At 43.7% G+C, this 16285-nt stretch overlaps 1 long non-coding RNA gene across 1 annotated transcript; it reads right to left on the reverse strand.

Moving 5' to 3' along the window:
• Window positions 1–6679: 6679 nt before the first annotated feature.
• LOC128342131 (uncharacterized) lies at window positions 6680–15904 on the reverse strand. Its single transcript, XR_008314803.1, has 3 exons — window positions 15709–15904; window positions 15302–15472; window positions 6680–6987 (listed from the first exon to the last, which is right to left on the reverse strand). It is a non-coding gene; the product is annotated as an uncharacterized LOC128342131 (long non-coding RNA).
• Between the last annotated feature and the right edge of the window lie 381 nt (window positions 15905–16285).

Below are 16285 nucleotides of genomic sequence, written 5' to 3' on the forward strand. Positions count from 1 at the left end.
AGAAGGTCTGCCTAAAGAATTAGTTACTAATAATAGGACACAGCTTACCTCATTTGAAATGGAGCACTATTTGCATAATCATGGGGTAAAACACAAGTCTATTTTCTTCTATCATCTTCAAGGGAATGGCTTAGTGGAAAGAATGAACAGATTAGTAAAATAAAGTTTACAGCTGGCTACTAAGCCACCTAATGGCGCAGCTGGGAAATGACCTGATTAGCAACCCAGAGGTTGCTGGTTTGAATCCCCGCTGGTATGTTTCACAGACTATGGGAAACACCTATATTGGGCAGAAGTGATATAGGAAGATTCTGAAAAGCATCATCTCATACTGCGTGAGAGGAGGCAATGGTAAACCCCTCCTGTATTCTACCAAAGAAAATCACATGGCTCTGTGGTCACCAGGAGTCAACACCGACTCGAAGGCACACTTTACCTTACCTTACTATGCAACAACAACCCTGGAAGGAAGTAATCCATGAAACTATTTGCTTATTGAACTTCTCCTCATTCTACTACAGGAAAATCACCTTTTGAACTACTGAGAAGATGCAAAGCTACCACCAAACGTACCCAATGGCTACAACTGATTGGGCTTTGAATGCCATACCCTGATGATGCAGAGATTTGTGATTGGTTAAGAGAGAAGCAACCAAAAAAAATAAATAAATAAATTGCATGTGAATCAGAAATGGGATGAGAAACAGTGAACATTTCAGGTGGGGGACTTTGTTTGGTTTCCTTATAAAGTGAGAAAGGGATATTCCCCGTATTCTGGACCCAAAGAAATAATCAAAATCTGAGGAGATTCTTTCATTTTGGATGATGGAAAGAAAGAATGACTTGCAAGCATGCATGCTATGAGAAAAGATGGGTGGGAGTTTCATCTCAGGAGAGGAACTGGAGAGGAATTTGATCTTGCCTCCAGTTTTGACCTCATAGATTAGGTTGATGTAGGTGATGGACAATTCTCTGTACCAGATAACAAATCAACAACAACTACTGCACCAGAGAACCCAAGAATTAGAAGTGTGCATGACAGGAGACCACCTAAATGTCTTCAAAACCTTTTCATCAAATTTTAAATGAATTCAATTTGTTTTGTTATAAAGGGGAGGGATATGTTGTATTCTATCTAGCAAGCTTTTATATTTTGTTAATTAGAAGTTTGTCCAGGTGTGGATCCTGTAGAGAGGGGGTTGGGTGGAGTCAGAAAGTAAAGGAGGGAAAAGCAGAAGGAGGAAAAAATGGAGTTGTTTCTGAACCATCATCATCATCTATCTATCTATCTATCTAATATACCACCTGATTCCAAAGGCTGTAGGCAGTCCACACAAATACAAAAAAACCCTATTAAAAATAGCAATTTAAAAATTTAAAACATTCAGAGATTACTAAAAGCCTGGCTTAAAAAATGTGTCTTAAGGGCTCTTTTGAAGACTGGCAAAGAAGTTAAATCACGAATGTCTATAGGGAGTGCATTCCATAGCTTAGGACGACTACAGAGAAGTCCTGCTCCCGAGTCACTGCCAGACAAGCTGGTGGCATACGGAGACGGACCTCTCTCGATGATCTCAATGTGCAGTGGTGATCATGCAGAAGAAATGGCTCTCCTAGGTAACCCGGTCCTAAGCCCTTTAGGGCTTGAAAGGTAATCACCAGCACTTTGTATTTTGCCTGGAAACCTATTGGTAGCCAATGAAATTGCTTTAAAACAGGCATGATATGGTCTCTCTGAGACACCCCAGAGACCAATCTAGCTGTTGCACTTTGAATCAACTGACGTTTCTGAACTACATACAAAGGCAGCCCCATATAGAGTGCATTGCAGTAGTCAAGCTAGAGGTTATCAGAGAGTGCACCACAGTTCTGAGATCACTATCTTCAAGGGATAAAGTTTAGTTAAACAAACATAAGATTGCTTTGTGTTTATGAGGGAAACACCACTTTTTAAAGTTGGGGGGGCGATGATGAAGATATCATGTAAGGAGGAGGGCAATTGCATGTGGAGAGACCTGCCCCAGAGATTCCCATATCATGGCAAGGAGGCCACTGAACATGCCTATGCAGGTGTAGAGGAACCTCCCTGCCCCCTCCCCACCGATCCCCATTCTTCTCTGAAGCTATCAGGAGCATACAAGAGCATACAGAGACACCCCCACCCCCGCCACACACACACATAAATTCTCTTTGTGTCATCCATTGATGGTGAAATGTAGCTGGCCATCAACCAGTTAGGCTGCAGCTCCAGTTGATCAAAGCTACAGTACTGTAGCATGATATCACCATTACAGCCTGGTCCTTGGCTTCAGATATGTTGGTAAAATCAAACTCAGGACAAATGCCGGGAACACTGATGTACCTTGAATGCATGCCTTTTTTCACGCGTTATGCTTTCATAAACCTCCGGTAATGTTAAATTCCTGTGGGGCATTTGTGAACTTTGGCTGATCCTTTTTCAGGGTACAATACTTGGCAAATGTTCTACGGAGTGAGGACTGCCTCCCTTTTGTGTGCTGATGATAACAGCCCACAGAGTAATATTTCGCTTACCTATTAACTTCCCATGTGTACAGAATAAAATGCAAGGAATGTTATCAGCTCATAGGGAGAGCCATTTATGATGGGAGTGTTACAATATCTGTCTGTAGAGTATATATGATTCAGCTTTGTGTCTGAACCACACACAGGCCTTGTTGTTGAAGGACAGGATTATAAACCACCACAGTACAGCTGGTCTCCCAGGTAACTAGTATTAGGCCTCAGCCTAATACGGCTGGGGCCACACACTTTTCCAATCAAGGCGTATTTGGCCTATTGCATTTTTTCTATGCACTTTTCAAAAACTCATGTACAGAAGAAGCCAGAAATGACTGAAACTTTTACAGGGCTGGCCCAACGACAAATCAGGGTGAAGCATCCTCCTATTAATGAGGATGCCTTCTTCATGATGAGCCCTGCTGTCTATTGAAATCATCTTGGGGGGTCCATTTGCAGTTGCCAAAAGCTTTTCTGGTGGCTACTCAGGGATGGGCTTTCTTTGTAGCCGCCCCGAGGCTTTGGAATGGGCCCCCTCGCAAAATATGAGCCTTCCCATCTATGACAGCTTTCGAAAAGCTCTTTAGACACACTTATTCATCCAAGCTTTTAATTAGACATACACAATTGTGACTTCGGTTTTAAACTGTTTTAATGTTTCAGTTGTTTTCATTTTCATGTTATATTTGTTGTAAACAGCTAGGAGTCAGGAGTTTGGAGCAGGATTAAAATATACTTAATAAATAAACAAGTAAACAAACAAATCGACAAAGTGGACTGCTTCAGGCAGCCAATTGTAGACCATTTCTCGGGGCAGAATGGCAGCCGACCCAAAACTGCCCCCCATGGATGGCCTGTAGAAGAAGGAAGGAATTTCCTTTTCCTTTTCTAATAGAAAAGGAAGAAACAGGGAGATGTTTGAAAGACTAAAGGCATGCTATTTTAACAGGGAAAAAAGAATGGAAAGGGGCCATATTTGGAGTTCGGTTTTAGGCAGCAAAATGATATAGGTTGGCACTGATTCATTGTAATACTGAAAGAATCATAGTTAGTGTTGGAAGGGTCTTCTAGTCCAGGGATTCTCAACGTTGGGTCCCCAGATGTTATTGGACTTCAACTCCCATAATCCCCAACCAAGGTTCACTGGGGCTGGGGATTATGGGAGTTGAAGTCCAATAACATCTGGGGACCCAACATTGAGAATCCCTGGACTAGTCCAACCCCCTGCTCAGTGCAGGAACACTATAAGCTGCTTTATATGCCCATTTTATGCCCATAACAATTGGTCCATCTAGCTTAGTATTTATTCATTATTGTTATTGTATTATCTTTTGTATTATTATTGTATTGTTTAACCAGGCCTTCTCAACTTAGGCCCCTCAGCTGCTTTTAGACTATCACTCCCATAATCCCTAGCCATAGTGGGCAATAGCCAAGGATTATGGGAGCTGTAGGCCAACATCTGCCAGAGGGCCAAATTTGAGCAGCTCTACACTGACTGGCAGTGGCTCTTCAAGCTTACAGACAGAAGTCTCTTCCAGCCCTACCTGAACATAAGAACAACCCTGGTGGATGCCCTGCTGGCCTGCCCAAGGCCTGTCTAGTCCAGCAGCCTGTTTCACACAGTTGCCCATCTGGAGATGCCAGGGAGTGAACTTGCGACCTCAGATGCTCTTCCACTGAGCTATGGCCCCATAGAGGGGCATGAAAGCATGCAGATGCTCTTCCACTGATTGATGGTCCCATCCCCTAAGGGGAATATCTTACACAGCTTGCATGTAGACACCCATCCAAATGCAGACCAAGGTGGACTCTGCTTAGCAAAGGGGACAATTCATGCTTGCTAGCACAAAAACAGCTCCCCTTTCCCCAAAAGACTTCCCATCACCAACCAATCATATAAAAGAGCCCAAAAAAAAAAAAAATCCTATCCGGCCCCCAAAAGGATGACCAGCCAAGACCCATACTGGTCTGTGAATGGGGAGGAGGAACGTTACTCAGATGTCAAATTAAAGTCTATGTAGGTGTGAGCTTCAACAGCTTGCTGGCTCTGCCCACCTGTACCACAATACAATCAAACTACCGCCCCTGCCCCCACCCCAGCCTTGTGCTTTATTCCAGGCTGGGTGGGACAAAGCCACTGCACCCAAGACATGCTTGGGTAAGTGTTGCATTCTTTTTAGTGAATCCTTTCTCATGATCAGTAAGAACGGGCTCGGGACACATGGGGAGGAAGTCTTGAAAAGCTTACTTCCCTGGCAGATGATCCCTCCATCCGTGCTGGGCATGGAGATGCACCCAGATGTGCAGCTGCCTCTGGCAGTGCAGAGGATCAGGGTCTGAGACGCATCGGCCCAGCCCCTGGAACTCGAGTGCACGGTGCATTATGGGGATTTTCCCAGCACTAGTCGGCAGGCTGCAGCTGTCTTGGCATCACATGAAGCCGTACAGACATGATCATTTAGCCCAGGCTAGGGGTGTGCTTGCACCCTTAACCGTGGCTAATAGGCGGGGTTCTTTGGTGGGTTTGCCACTGAACTGCCACTGGGAACCATGCGGCCCCCAGAGGTTCTCACACACAGGTAAACCCGGGCTTGGCTTCCTCAGCCCAGTTTTGCCCGAGCATGAGAACAGCTTCAGGCTCTTTTACGTTTTGTTGTTTAGGGTTTGTCCCAGTGGGGATCCTGCAAAGAGTGGTGGTGGTGGTGGGGGGAAGAGTCAGAAAGGAAAAGGGAGGGGAAGGAGAAGGAGAAAATGCAGTTGTTTCTGAACAAACTCTTAGTTAAACCTATATAAGATTAATTTGTGTTTGTGAAGGAAGCAGCTATAAAACAGTAAGCAGTAACATTTCTGTCTCATCCAGCAGGATGTTTGGACAAGCAATTCAGTATACGCAACACTTTACACGCATATACTCCTTGATCAGGACAATTGAACGACAGTCATTTATACAAAATGTAATTTTATTTTAGCCACATTGGAACAATAAAGATGGATTAAGAAACAGGCTTCTTAATTTTTTTCCCATTCTTGTATAGCAGAGTGCTATGCAGCTCACACGGGATGCAAAATCCTGTGTTATACAGTCTGTGGCATAAGAGACCACGTATAATGGTAATAATTGCCAGATTGCATAAAATGACTTAACGGAACAGGGCATAAAAACAAATATCTTTTAAAATTCTGTATAATGGAGCCCGTAACCATCTGCAAACATTTCACATGAATTGCCTCTCTCAATTGATTTTCTTAATGGCCAATATTTAACCCTGGGTTAAGTTATGGGATTTTCTTCTGAAATCCAACTACTTAGGTATGTTATTAGCAACTGAGTAGTCTCTCCTCATGCATTTCAGAAACAAATATCAAAGAAGGAAGTAATGGGTCCTGATTTGAAAATGAAAACAACCTTTTAACTTTTCACTAGTAGGGAGTCATTTCATTTACTTCTAATTTTGTAGACATCCTTAGACGATCATTTGGATGATAAAAGCATAATCCTTCTATATATGGAAACACCCTAGAAAAGCTTGTTCGTATAATTTGCCATGAATTCCATTGACTTAACTGTTTCCATGCTTTTAATACATATGTCAATTGAATTACCAAGATAGAACATGCAGGAGAGGATCATAATAACTGTTCTTACAGACATTGTTATAGGGCTGTGTGGGATCTGAAGACATTTTTGGCACTGACTCGCCTTTGACAATAGTGATGTAAGCGTTTATTTCAAATGGAGCTGAATGAAGTCAATGTTATTAATACACACATTTTAATAGGACAGATGTTTTGCCTGTGGTTTTCACATCAGTTTATGGAAGTTAAGCATATATGCCCCACTCTGCTTTCAGTATTCAGAGGGGAAATCATTACTCTTAGGGCCCCTAAGAATCCCAAATGATATTTTGCACATTTGCTATATGAGAATTGCTATGTTATATTCAGACTGTTTGTCTTTACTTTAGCCACACTCATGATGTAATTTTTGCAGTGATGGGCAAACCCTCTCTCTGACTTTTCTCAGAATGTATTCAGTTTTTCTGAGTTGTCTAGGAAAATGATTGGGAGAAGGCTTTTTCCACCACTGCTAATTGAGAAATTAGTTCTAATCCATTTTCACTATCTTATGTCTGCCATTATAATGTCGTATCATGCAATTTGGTTGTGTACTTTTATTCTTGTCTATGCTGTAATCTGATTTGCAATCTTGGTGAAAAGTCATATAATTTATGAAAATAAATAGAATGAAATAAAATAATAATAATTAATACAACTTTATTTTTATTATAAAATAACAAATTGTTCTCTGGGCAGCTTACAACAATGGCTTGGGTATTTGTGAAGTTTTCCTGAGAGTTTGGGAAAACCAAACTCCAGCCCTCTGGTTGTATTCTATTTAGTTGTCTTTTGTTTGTTGTTGGTTGGATATTTGTCCCAGTGCAGATCCTGTAGAGAGTGTGGTGGGTGGAGACAGAAAGGAGGGAAAGAAGCAAAAAATTGTGTTGTTTCTGAGTAATTCTTTAGTTAAATCTACTTAAGATTTCCTTGTGCGTATGAGGGATGCTGCTATAAAACATTTGGCGATGACATTTTGCACCAGCAAAGCATGTGAGGATACGATGCTTGAGGATACCATGGACAGCCAGGAAAACAAACAAATGGATCCTAGAACAAATCAATCCAGAATTTTCACTCGAGGCACAAATGACCAGGCTCAAACTATCCTACTTCGGAGACATTATGTGAAGACCCAGTTCCCTTGTGAAGACCCAGTCCGTAATGCTGGGGAAAGTTGAAGGAAAGAGAAGAAGAGGACAGCCAGCAGCAAGGTGGATGGACTTGATTACGACAACAGTGAATGCACCACTGAGAGACCTCAAAGGCCAAGTGGAAGACAGATCATCCTGGAAAGAATCTATCTATGTGGTCGCTAAGAGTCAACACCGACGTGATGACACTTAATCAATCAAGCATGTGAGCCTGCAAAGCTTGTGAATGTTCCTACCACCTCCTTTCCTTGCATTACTGGGCCTACATTCCTGAATTGCTTTCTACGGTCACTGCTGCTGCTGATTGTTTCTCCAGCTTCCTGACCTGCACAACCTCTGAAGGAACTTTCCCCTTATCAATCCTGGACTCTGTTGTTCCCTGGATGCCCACTGCAGCATGGCTCAGATCTCGCCACCACCTTTTTTCTTGTCCACCCTGGGAGAAACTGCTCTTCACTGGAAACAATGCAGATCCTATTTCTGCAATTACCTCCTCATAAGAACATACAAACAGCCCTGCTTAATCAGACCCAAGGCCCATCTAGTCCAGCATCCTGTTTCACACAGTGGACCACCAAATACCGCTGAAAGCCTACAGGAAGGAGTTGAGGGCATGCCCCCTCTCCTGCTGTTACTCCCCTGCCACTGGTACTCAGAGGCATCCTGCCTTTGAGGCTGGAGGTGGCCTATAGCCCTCCAACTAGTAGCCGTTGATAGACCTCTCCTCCATGAAGTTATCCATACAAAACAGACCCCTGATTTGACTCCTGCAAAGCAGAAGGCTAACTGGGCAAAGAGGCACATTTTAAACATGGTGATTCTCTTTATTTAGCAGGGGGAGAGTAACTGGCCCTATCCAGCCCCAGCACAGCATCCCTCCAGTGGCTGTTGTTGGTGTCTATCTTGCATTTCTTTTTAGATTGTGAGCCCTTTGGGGACAGGGAGCCATCTTATTTATTTATTATTTCTCTATGTAAACCGCTTTGGAAACTTTTGTTGAAAAGCGATATATAAATTGTTGTTGTACTGTATATTGCTTCACTGCCTGGGCCTTGAAGGCCAGCTAATAGGGAGAGGAGAGCTGGTCTTGTTGTAGCAAGCATGACTTGTCCCCATAGCTAAACAGGGTCTGCCCTGGTTGTATATAAATGGGAGACTTGATGTGTGAGCACTGCAAGATATTCCCCTCAGGGGATGAAGCCGCTCTGGGAAGAGCAGAAGGTTTCAAGTTCCCTCCCTGGCTTCTCCAAGATAGAGCTGATGAGAGAGATTCCTGCCTGCAACCTTGGAGAAGCTGCTGCCAGTCTTTTTAGACAATACTGAGCTAGATAGACCAATGGTCTGACTCAGTATATGGCAGTTTCCTATGTTCGTATATATTTATTTGCCCTTTCCTGCCACTGTGGAAGGGGATACCAATTCTTATGATGCTACTCTTCAAGCCTTAGATGATCATTTCAACCCTACTTTGAATGTGATTGCTGAATGTTACAAGTTCTATTCTAGATTGCAACTGCCTGGTGAATCTATCAATCAGAATATCACAACATTGCATGCCTTAAGCGTAACCTGCAGGTAGTACAGAATACAGCAGCCAGGTTGGTCTCCAGGGTTGCCTGAAGAGATCGCATAAGACCCGTTTTAAAAGAACTACACTGGCTGCCAATAGGTTTCTGGGCAAAATATAAAGTGTTCGTTATTACCTATAAAGCCCTAAGAGTCTTGGGTCTGAGGTATTTAAGAGAATGTCTGCTTCATTAAATCCATTGCCTATTAAGATCATCTGAGGAGGTCTGGTTGCGGTTGCCACTAGCTCGGTTGGTGGCAACTCGAAACTGGGCCTTTTCTAGAGTTTCTCCGGGGCTCTGGAACGCGCTTCCTAATGAAATTAGAGTTTCCCCTTCTCGGAATGTTTTAAAGAAAGACCTGAAAACATGCCTGTTTAGCCAGGCTTTTTAGTTTATAGTTTTAAAGCTTCAGGTTTTAGAGTTTTTATTTGTTTTTGAATTGAATTAATTGGAAGGAAATTATCGCCGAACATGCATTGAATATAATGTCGGGATAACTGTGATCTGTGCATATAGATCTGTACATACATGCACTGTACACTGATTTACATACACTGAACCAGGTGCATAGCTAGGGGAGAGGGGGCCCGTGTTCACCTCTCTTCCTGGTGGCCCCTTGGAGTGAGTGAGAAAATAAAGAAAATGTAGGGGGGGGGGGCTGGGTTCTTTGAACCCATCCACTCAGTTATAACTCCACCCCTGCACAGAACATAATGCATGATTTATGATGACATTGTAGAGCAGTTTGTTCATAAGTATATAGGAAGCTGCCTTCTACTGAGTCAGACCGTTGGTCCATCAAGCTCATTACTGTCTATGCTGACTGGCAGCAGCTCTCCAAGTTTTCAAAGAAAAGTCTACTCTTTTCCAGCCGTACCTGGAGTTGCCAGGTATTGAACCTTGGAGCTTCAGCATGCAAAGCAGATGCTCTACCACAGAGCTATTGCCACATCTATTGTTCTGTGGGTTGGCTCACAGAATTTCTGTGCTACCATTAGACATCCCAGAAAGTGGCTGGTGATGGCATGGAAACTCTCCATGCAAGGGAGCAATCCACCTGGAATTATTTCTTACATTTATATTCATTTTCATAAATTTATATTCATTTTCTTACATTTATATTCATTTTCTTACATTTATACTCTTCCAGCATGGAATCCACAACAGCTTACACAGGCTTCAAACGGTCGTCTATCCATTCCCTGTCCAGAATTAGCCATGCCTAGCTTCATCACAAGAATCTGCCTTATACTGAGTAAGATCATTGGCCCACTTAGTGCCGTATTGCCTATTCTGTCTGGCAGTGGCTCTCCAGAGTTTCAGGCAAGAGTTTTCCCCAGGCCTTCCTGGAGATGCCAGGAAGTGAATCTGGGACCTTCTGCATGCACACAGATGCTCTACCACTGAGCTATGCCCCCATCTCCTAAAGGGAATACTTTACAGCCAACAATGCTCATATGTAGTCACCCATCCAAATGCAAACCAGGGTAGACCTTGCTTAGCAATTCATGATCCCTACCACAAGATCAGCTCTCCCCACACCTGTATCATTGTGCCTTCAGGCCATACCCTGAAACATGGAGTAGCTGGGACAAACAGAAGCTAATCTGATATCTGAGGAGTCCTCACTTTATTTATTACACTTATATCCCCTTCCTAAATGGCTTGGGACTGGGTTAACTGAGAGAGCACCTTGCCCCATATGTCCCAACCCAGACTTTAAGATCTTCTTTGGAGGCCCTCCTCCGGCTGCTCCTGCCAAACGAGGTGAGGCGGGTGGTTACCAGGGAGAGGGCCTTTTTGGTGGTTGCACCCTGTTTATGGAATAGCCTCCCCAGTGAGATTCACTTGGCTTCATCACTTTTTTCCTTTCGATGCCCGGCAAAGACCATTTTGTTCACTCAGGCCTTTTAAATTCTGATTTGATTTGATTTTTAACTAAATTTTGAAATGAGTGTTTAAACTGCTTGGTATTGTATTTTGTATTTTCTTTTCTCCCTTTTTGTCTGTTATGATTTAATGTGCTATGTGCTTTTACCGCATGGTTTAATTCTGTTTTGTGAGCCGCCCAGTGAACACGTTGTTATGGGATTATTATCAGAGCAGCTTATGTATAGTTCCCAGGCAGCTTCCCCTCCAGGAAGTTTCCAGGGCCAAGCCTGCTTAGCCTCACCAGTCAAAGTGTGTCAAGTGCCTTCAGACCCATTCTCTGGGCCTGGCCTAATGCAGGTAATTGGACTTGATGATGTTTCAGACCCCCTTACACTTAAACAAATCTATGATTCTATTAAGGAAAGTGTACTTTGGACGGCTGCACCCTGTCAACTCCAGCACAGTTTCAATGATTAAAGGAGCCATTTGGATATTTTGCTGGTGAGCCGGAGCACATCCCTCCCCGCTCCCCCGGTCTCTTTTTATAAACACCTCCTGGGTGTAAGTACAATGAGTGCATTATGAACCAGAGTTCAGGCAGAGTCAACCTCCTTCCAAACAGAGTCAAGTTGTGGAGCTGGAACAGCAGCTGAGATCTGCTTATCGGAACAGCCTGGGCAGGATGAGCATTCGCGTGTCTAAATATTTATGCCAACAGATGCACATTAAAACCACTTAGAAATAAATATGTCTTGCTGAAAATAGAACCCTCCGCAATGACATCAGGAGCTGTTTATCTTCAAGAACTGTGGGAACGGGCTCAGATAATCAAATATTTCATTGAAAAAAGGGGTGGGTAGAACACGAGCCTCAGATGGAGCTCTTCTGGGTTTATTTTGACATGAGCCGTCTGGCTGAGCTGAGTCTACAGGCAGCGCTGGCAATGTTACCTCTGCGCCGAACACAGCGGTGGTGCGGAATCTGTGGCTGCCTCTTATGCACCATGTCGTCAGTGTACAAAAGTATTGGCCCCCCCAAATCAGGAGTGGGCAAACTTGGCCCTCTAGCTGTTGTTGAACTACAACTCCCATGATCCCCAGCCACAAAAGATGGCAGTTGTAGTTCTACAACAGCTAGAGGGCCAAGTCTGCCCACCCCTGCCCTAAATGATGTGCTAGTAATATTTATGGCTGCAAAACACATGCAAGGGCAGGCAGGTCGAGCAGTTCCAAAGCTGTGTCCTGCTTTGTTTTGTTTTAGAAATAGTTTGGGTAATGGGAAGTAGTCTTTGCATTTTGGGGTTTCTGAGGTGGTGTGGGAATTCTGGGAGCATGGCCTGAGCCCTGTGGGTAATGGGAGCTAGCCAATATGAGCACATTAGTCTTTCCCTGCTCCCAGCATGCTGGGGTGCCATTTTACGGACATAGGAAGCTGCCTTATACCGAGTCAGACCATTGGTCCATCTAGCTCAGTATTGTCTGCGCAGATTCACAGCAGCGTCTCCAAGGCTGCAGGCAGGAGTCTCTCTCAGCCCTATCTGGAGATGCCCGGGAGGGGAACTTGGAACCTTGTGCATGCAAGCATGCAGATGCTCTTCCCAGAGTGGCCCCATTCCCTAAGGAGAATATCTTACCATGTTCACATATAGTCTCCATTCAAATGCAAAGCAGGGCAGACCTTGCTTAGCAAAAGGGACAATTCATGCTTGCTACCATAAGACCAGCTCAACTCCCATTTTCACTTGCAGAAGTGGGTTTCTTTTGAACTAATCCTCTACACATGCTACAATTAGTAGTTTAAAGCTGTGTTTTTAGTGCATGTAGAGAGATGGTTCATAAACTGTCCCCATGTGGTTAAAGAACAGTGCCCTAGTGCTCTAGCAGGGGTGAGCTCATGTCACACCAAGGTTGAAGATGATTTTTTTTTTAGGAGGGAGGGGAAAGATGATTTTTTTTTGGGGGGTGGGGGAGATATTAGGTCTGGTTGGATGAGAGTTTAGTAGAATGAGGACCTGTGTGCATTCAGAAAATTCAGAATCAGATTTGACCTGATCCGAATTTGACAATATCAGATTCAGATGCTTGAGGCTCTGGCAATATTGTATATCAGATCAGATTTAGAATCTGAATCCAAATTCTGTCTTAAATTCGGATTCCCCCCCACCCACCCATAGTGGTCAGTGGTGAAATCGGGGGTGGGGAATAACCTAAAATAAGGGAAATGACTTATAACTTTGAAGAAAATTATACAGAGTCATGACTATGTGTCCTTCTTGTGTGCCAGGTTTAATAACTGTCTGCTCATCCATTCCAAAAATATAAAGGGGAGGGAGCAAAAGGGGCATGCTGTTAACCCTTGTTTTGAAGGCAAAGGGCAGATTCCTCAACATTCTGGTGGAATAATGATCCAAAGGGGCTCTTCAGTTCCTGAAGGTTTTGTAAAGTTCTGGCTTGAAACAAGCTGGATTTCACCATTTTATCTATTTTTAAACAAAAATTTCAAAAATGCACCAAGAATCAGAAGATTGACTAATTTCCTTTGAATTCACTACAGAGGGCGTTGACCTTCTTCCCCACATGTGTGGCAACCTTCAAGGCTCTAGGGCCAACCAGTGATTTTTAGTGATTTTTTCCCTGATTTCCTCATTCATCTCAGCGGGGTGGGGGAACCTATTCCATTTTGCTAATTCTGAAATTCTGAAGTATTTCCAAAATTAATTTTGGTATTTCAGAATTAATTCCAGCTTTACAGATCCATTTTAAAAACAAAAACAAATTAGAATTTAACTGATTTTTACCGATTTGGAGCAATCTCAGATAAAATCTGAATTTTTGAATCTGAATTGCACAGGCCTATCAAATACTTAGTGTAGGATCTGCACTCCTATGGTGTACACATGGCTGACATACTGCATAATCTGTCATGTGCCTCTCAAGGAAACATGCACACAGTTGTGCAAGAGCACTTGTGTGAATGCACAAACTTGCACAAATGACACTGCACAATGGACTGCAGTTGGAAATAATGGCCACTGATTCTACAACTGCTTTTGTGCAGTTTTTGCATTTGTGCAAGAGTTCTCTTGAACAACTGCATACACATTTCATTAAAAGGCACACCTCTATCACACACACTGAGTTGGTTCACACAGTTGTTCGATCTAGCTTTCAGGTGGATTATCAACATTAGTATGATTGTGTGAACTCATGACAAGGTGGTTCATGACCTAAGATGAATATGAAATTCCCAACTGGGCATGGGTTCACACAATCACACTAATATCAGTAAGCCACATTAAAACTAGATTCAAATGATTATGTAAACCAGGCCACTCACTCCCCAAACCTCCTACCTAGTTGTTTGCTTACACATGATCAAAAACTGGGAGTGAATGCAGCTCTCAAATGCATTGAAAAACAAGATTTTTTGCTATACAAAATCTTTATGTCAACTTATGTTATATGCTGAGACCCATTGCTAGGAGAAATCTGAGTAAGTGAAGAAATACAAAAGCTAACTTACAGACTTAGGGCTTTTTTAGACTATAGGACCCTGGAAACTGTGGCTTTGGTCGACATATGAGTAATTTGGGCATTTGTTGTAAATGGCTATATGTGAGCCATGTCTTTGAAGATGCACATAATTTGAATTGCCATGAGTAGAAGAGGATGGGAACCAGTTCGGGCAATGTCCAAAGCTGCTCAGTTGAAGGATGATAGGCAGTTTGATTACATAAACCATCATATATACTTTTTCAAATTGGTAGAAAGTTCATGCCTCCCAGCTTGGTTTTAACATCCATACAGATCTGGGCTCCGTTGAGTAAGCCAAACGTCTACACTCTGTGATTATGATAATCTTGCAACCACTTCTTCCTGCATAATATCATTTTATAACCACACCCAATCTGAAAAGGGCTTGCTTGGCCAGAAGACTCATAATCATAGAGGGTGGCATGATGAACCCATTTCTGCTCAAAGCCCTTAGCTATTTCTTGGGAAATTTCATTGGTCTGGAGGCTTATTAAATGTGAATCTGATTGCGAGACAAACCTAGTGGTTAATTCCTTTTTGTAGTGGTTAGAGTGCTGGACTAGGACTGGGGAGACCCAAGTTCAAATCCCCAATCAGCCATAATACTAGCTGGGTGACTCTGGGCCAGTCACTTCTCTCTCAGCCTAGCCTACTTCACAGGGTTGTTGTGAAAGAGAAACTTAAGTATGGAGTACACCGCTCTGGGCTCCTTGGAGGAAGAGCAGGATATAAATGTAATAATAACAGCAACAACAAGCTGACCTGGTGCAGAGCATCTGTGCCCCTAGTTTTCCCTCGGCAGCCAATTCTCCTCGGCCTGCCAGTGGCCACTTTTCCTCGGCCCACCAGCCAGCCCTGCGGTGGCTGCTTCTCCTCGGCCGGCCACTTCTCCTTGACTGGCTGAGCCACCTGTCCCCGTCACTAATAGGAAGCTCGCTCGCGAACTCTCGCGAGAGCTGCCACACATGGGATTAGCAATTGGTACATTTATGAGAATTATATATATATAGATTCTGACCTGCAAATCTGCCCCTGAATCCAGATGTTTGGGAGCAGGCCTCTGGTTACATAGGAAGCTGTCATATACAGAATCAGTCCAAGTAGCGCCTGGTGGGGACTGGGGGGGCGGGGCAGGGGAGAATCTGGTCACTGAGGTTCTACCCCCCGCTTTCCTCCAAGCCTGCCAGCACTAAGGAAAACAGAAAGAGCAGAAATACAGAGCAAAAGTAGGCAACAAAAAGGTTATGTGGGGTGAAGAGAAAGAAGGCAGAAAGCAAAAAAGGAGGAGAAATTAAGAAATTCTTAAGGAGAAATTAAGAAAGCAGAAAGGAAGGGCAAAAGGCAGAAAGAGGGACAGAAAGGAGAAAGCAGGGATTGTATCCCCCTTCCCACCAAACAAACAAGCTAGTAAAAGGTCTGACTTACCAGCAGCCAAGGAATCCTCCAGAGCAGAGACCTTCCTCCAGCCCCTCCTCCTCTGCCTGAAACTTCCTGTTTGGGTTAGCTGCTACTCAAGTTACTCCAGCCAATCTGATTCCTAGGGGGCTCCTCCTGGCACTACCCCCAGGAAAAAGGGGGAAATGTATTAAAAATATATTCCCTGAAGCAACCAGGAAGTGCATTTTTACCCATTATTTTAGTTCTTCCTGGGGCCAGTTTCAGGAGGAGCCCCCTAGGACTCAGATTGGCTGTAGCAGCCTGAGTAGCGGCTGTTCCAGCCAGTAAGACCAAAGCAAGTTACAGGCAGGGCAGGAGGGGCTGGAAAAAGCTCACTGCTCTCAAGGTTTCCCTGGCTGCTGGTACAGTAAGTCTGATCCTTAGGCTTGTTTGTTTTTGTGGAGGGGAGGCACTGCCCCTCCTGCCCTTACTGACCAGCCAGCACTGGTCAGACCATTGGTCCATTGTCAACACTTACTGGCAGCAGCTTTCCAGGCTTTCAGACAGGAGATGCCAGAGATTGTACCTGGGGGATATGCTGCATGCAAGTAGGTGCTCTGCCAGG

Source organism: Hemicordylus capensis, chromosome 1, assembly GCF_027244095.1.
Source record: "Hemicordylus capensis ecotype Gifberg chromosome 1, rHemCap1.1.pri, whole genome shotgun sequence".
Taxonomy (NCBI): Eukaryota; Metazoa; Chordata; class Lepidosauria; order Squamata; family Cordylidae; genus Hemicordylus; species Hemicordylus capensis.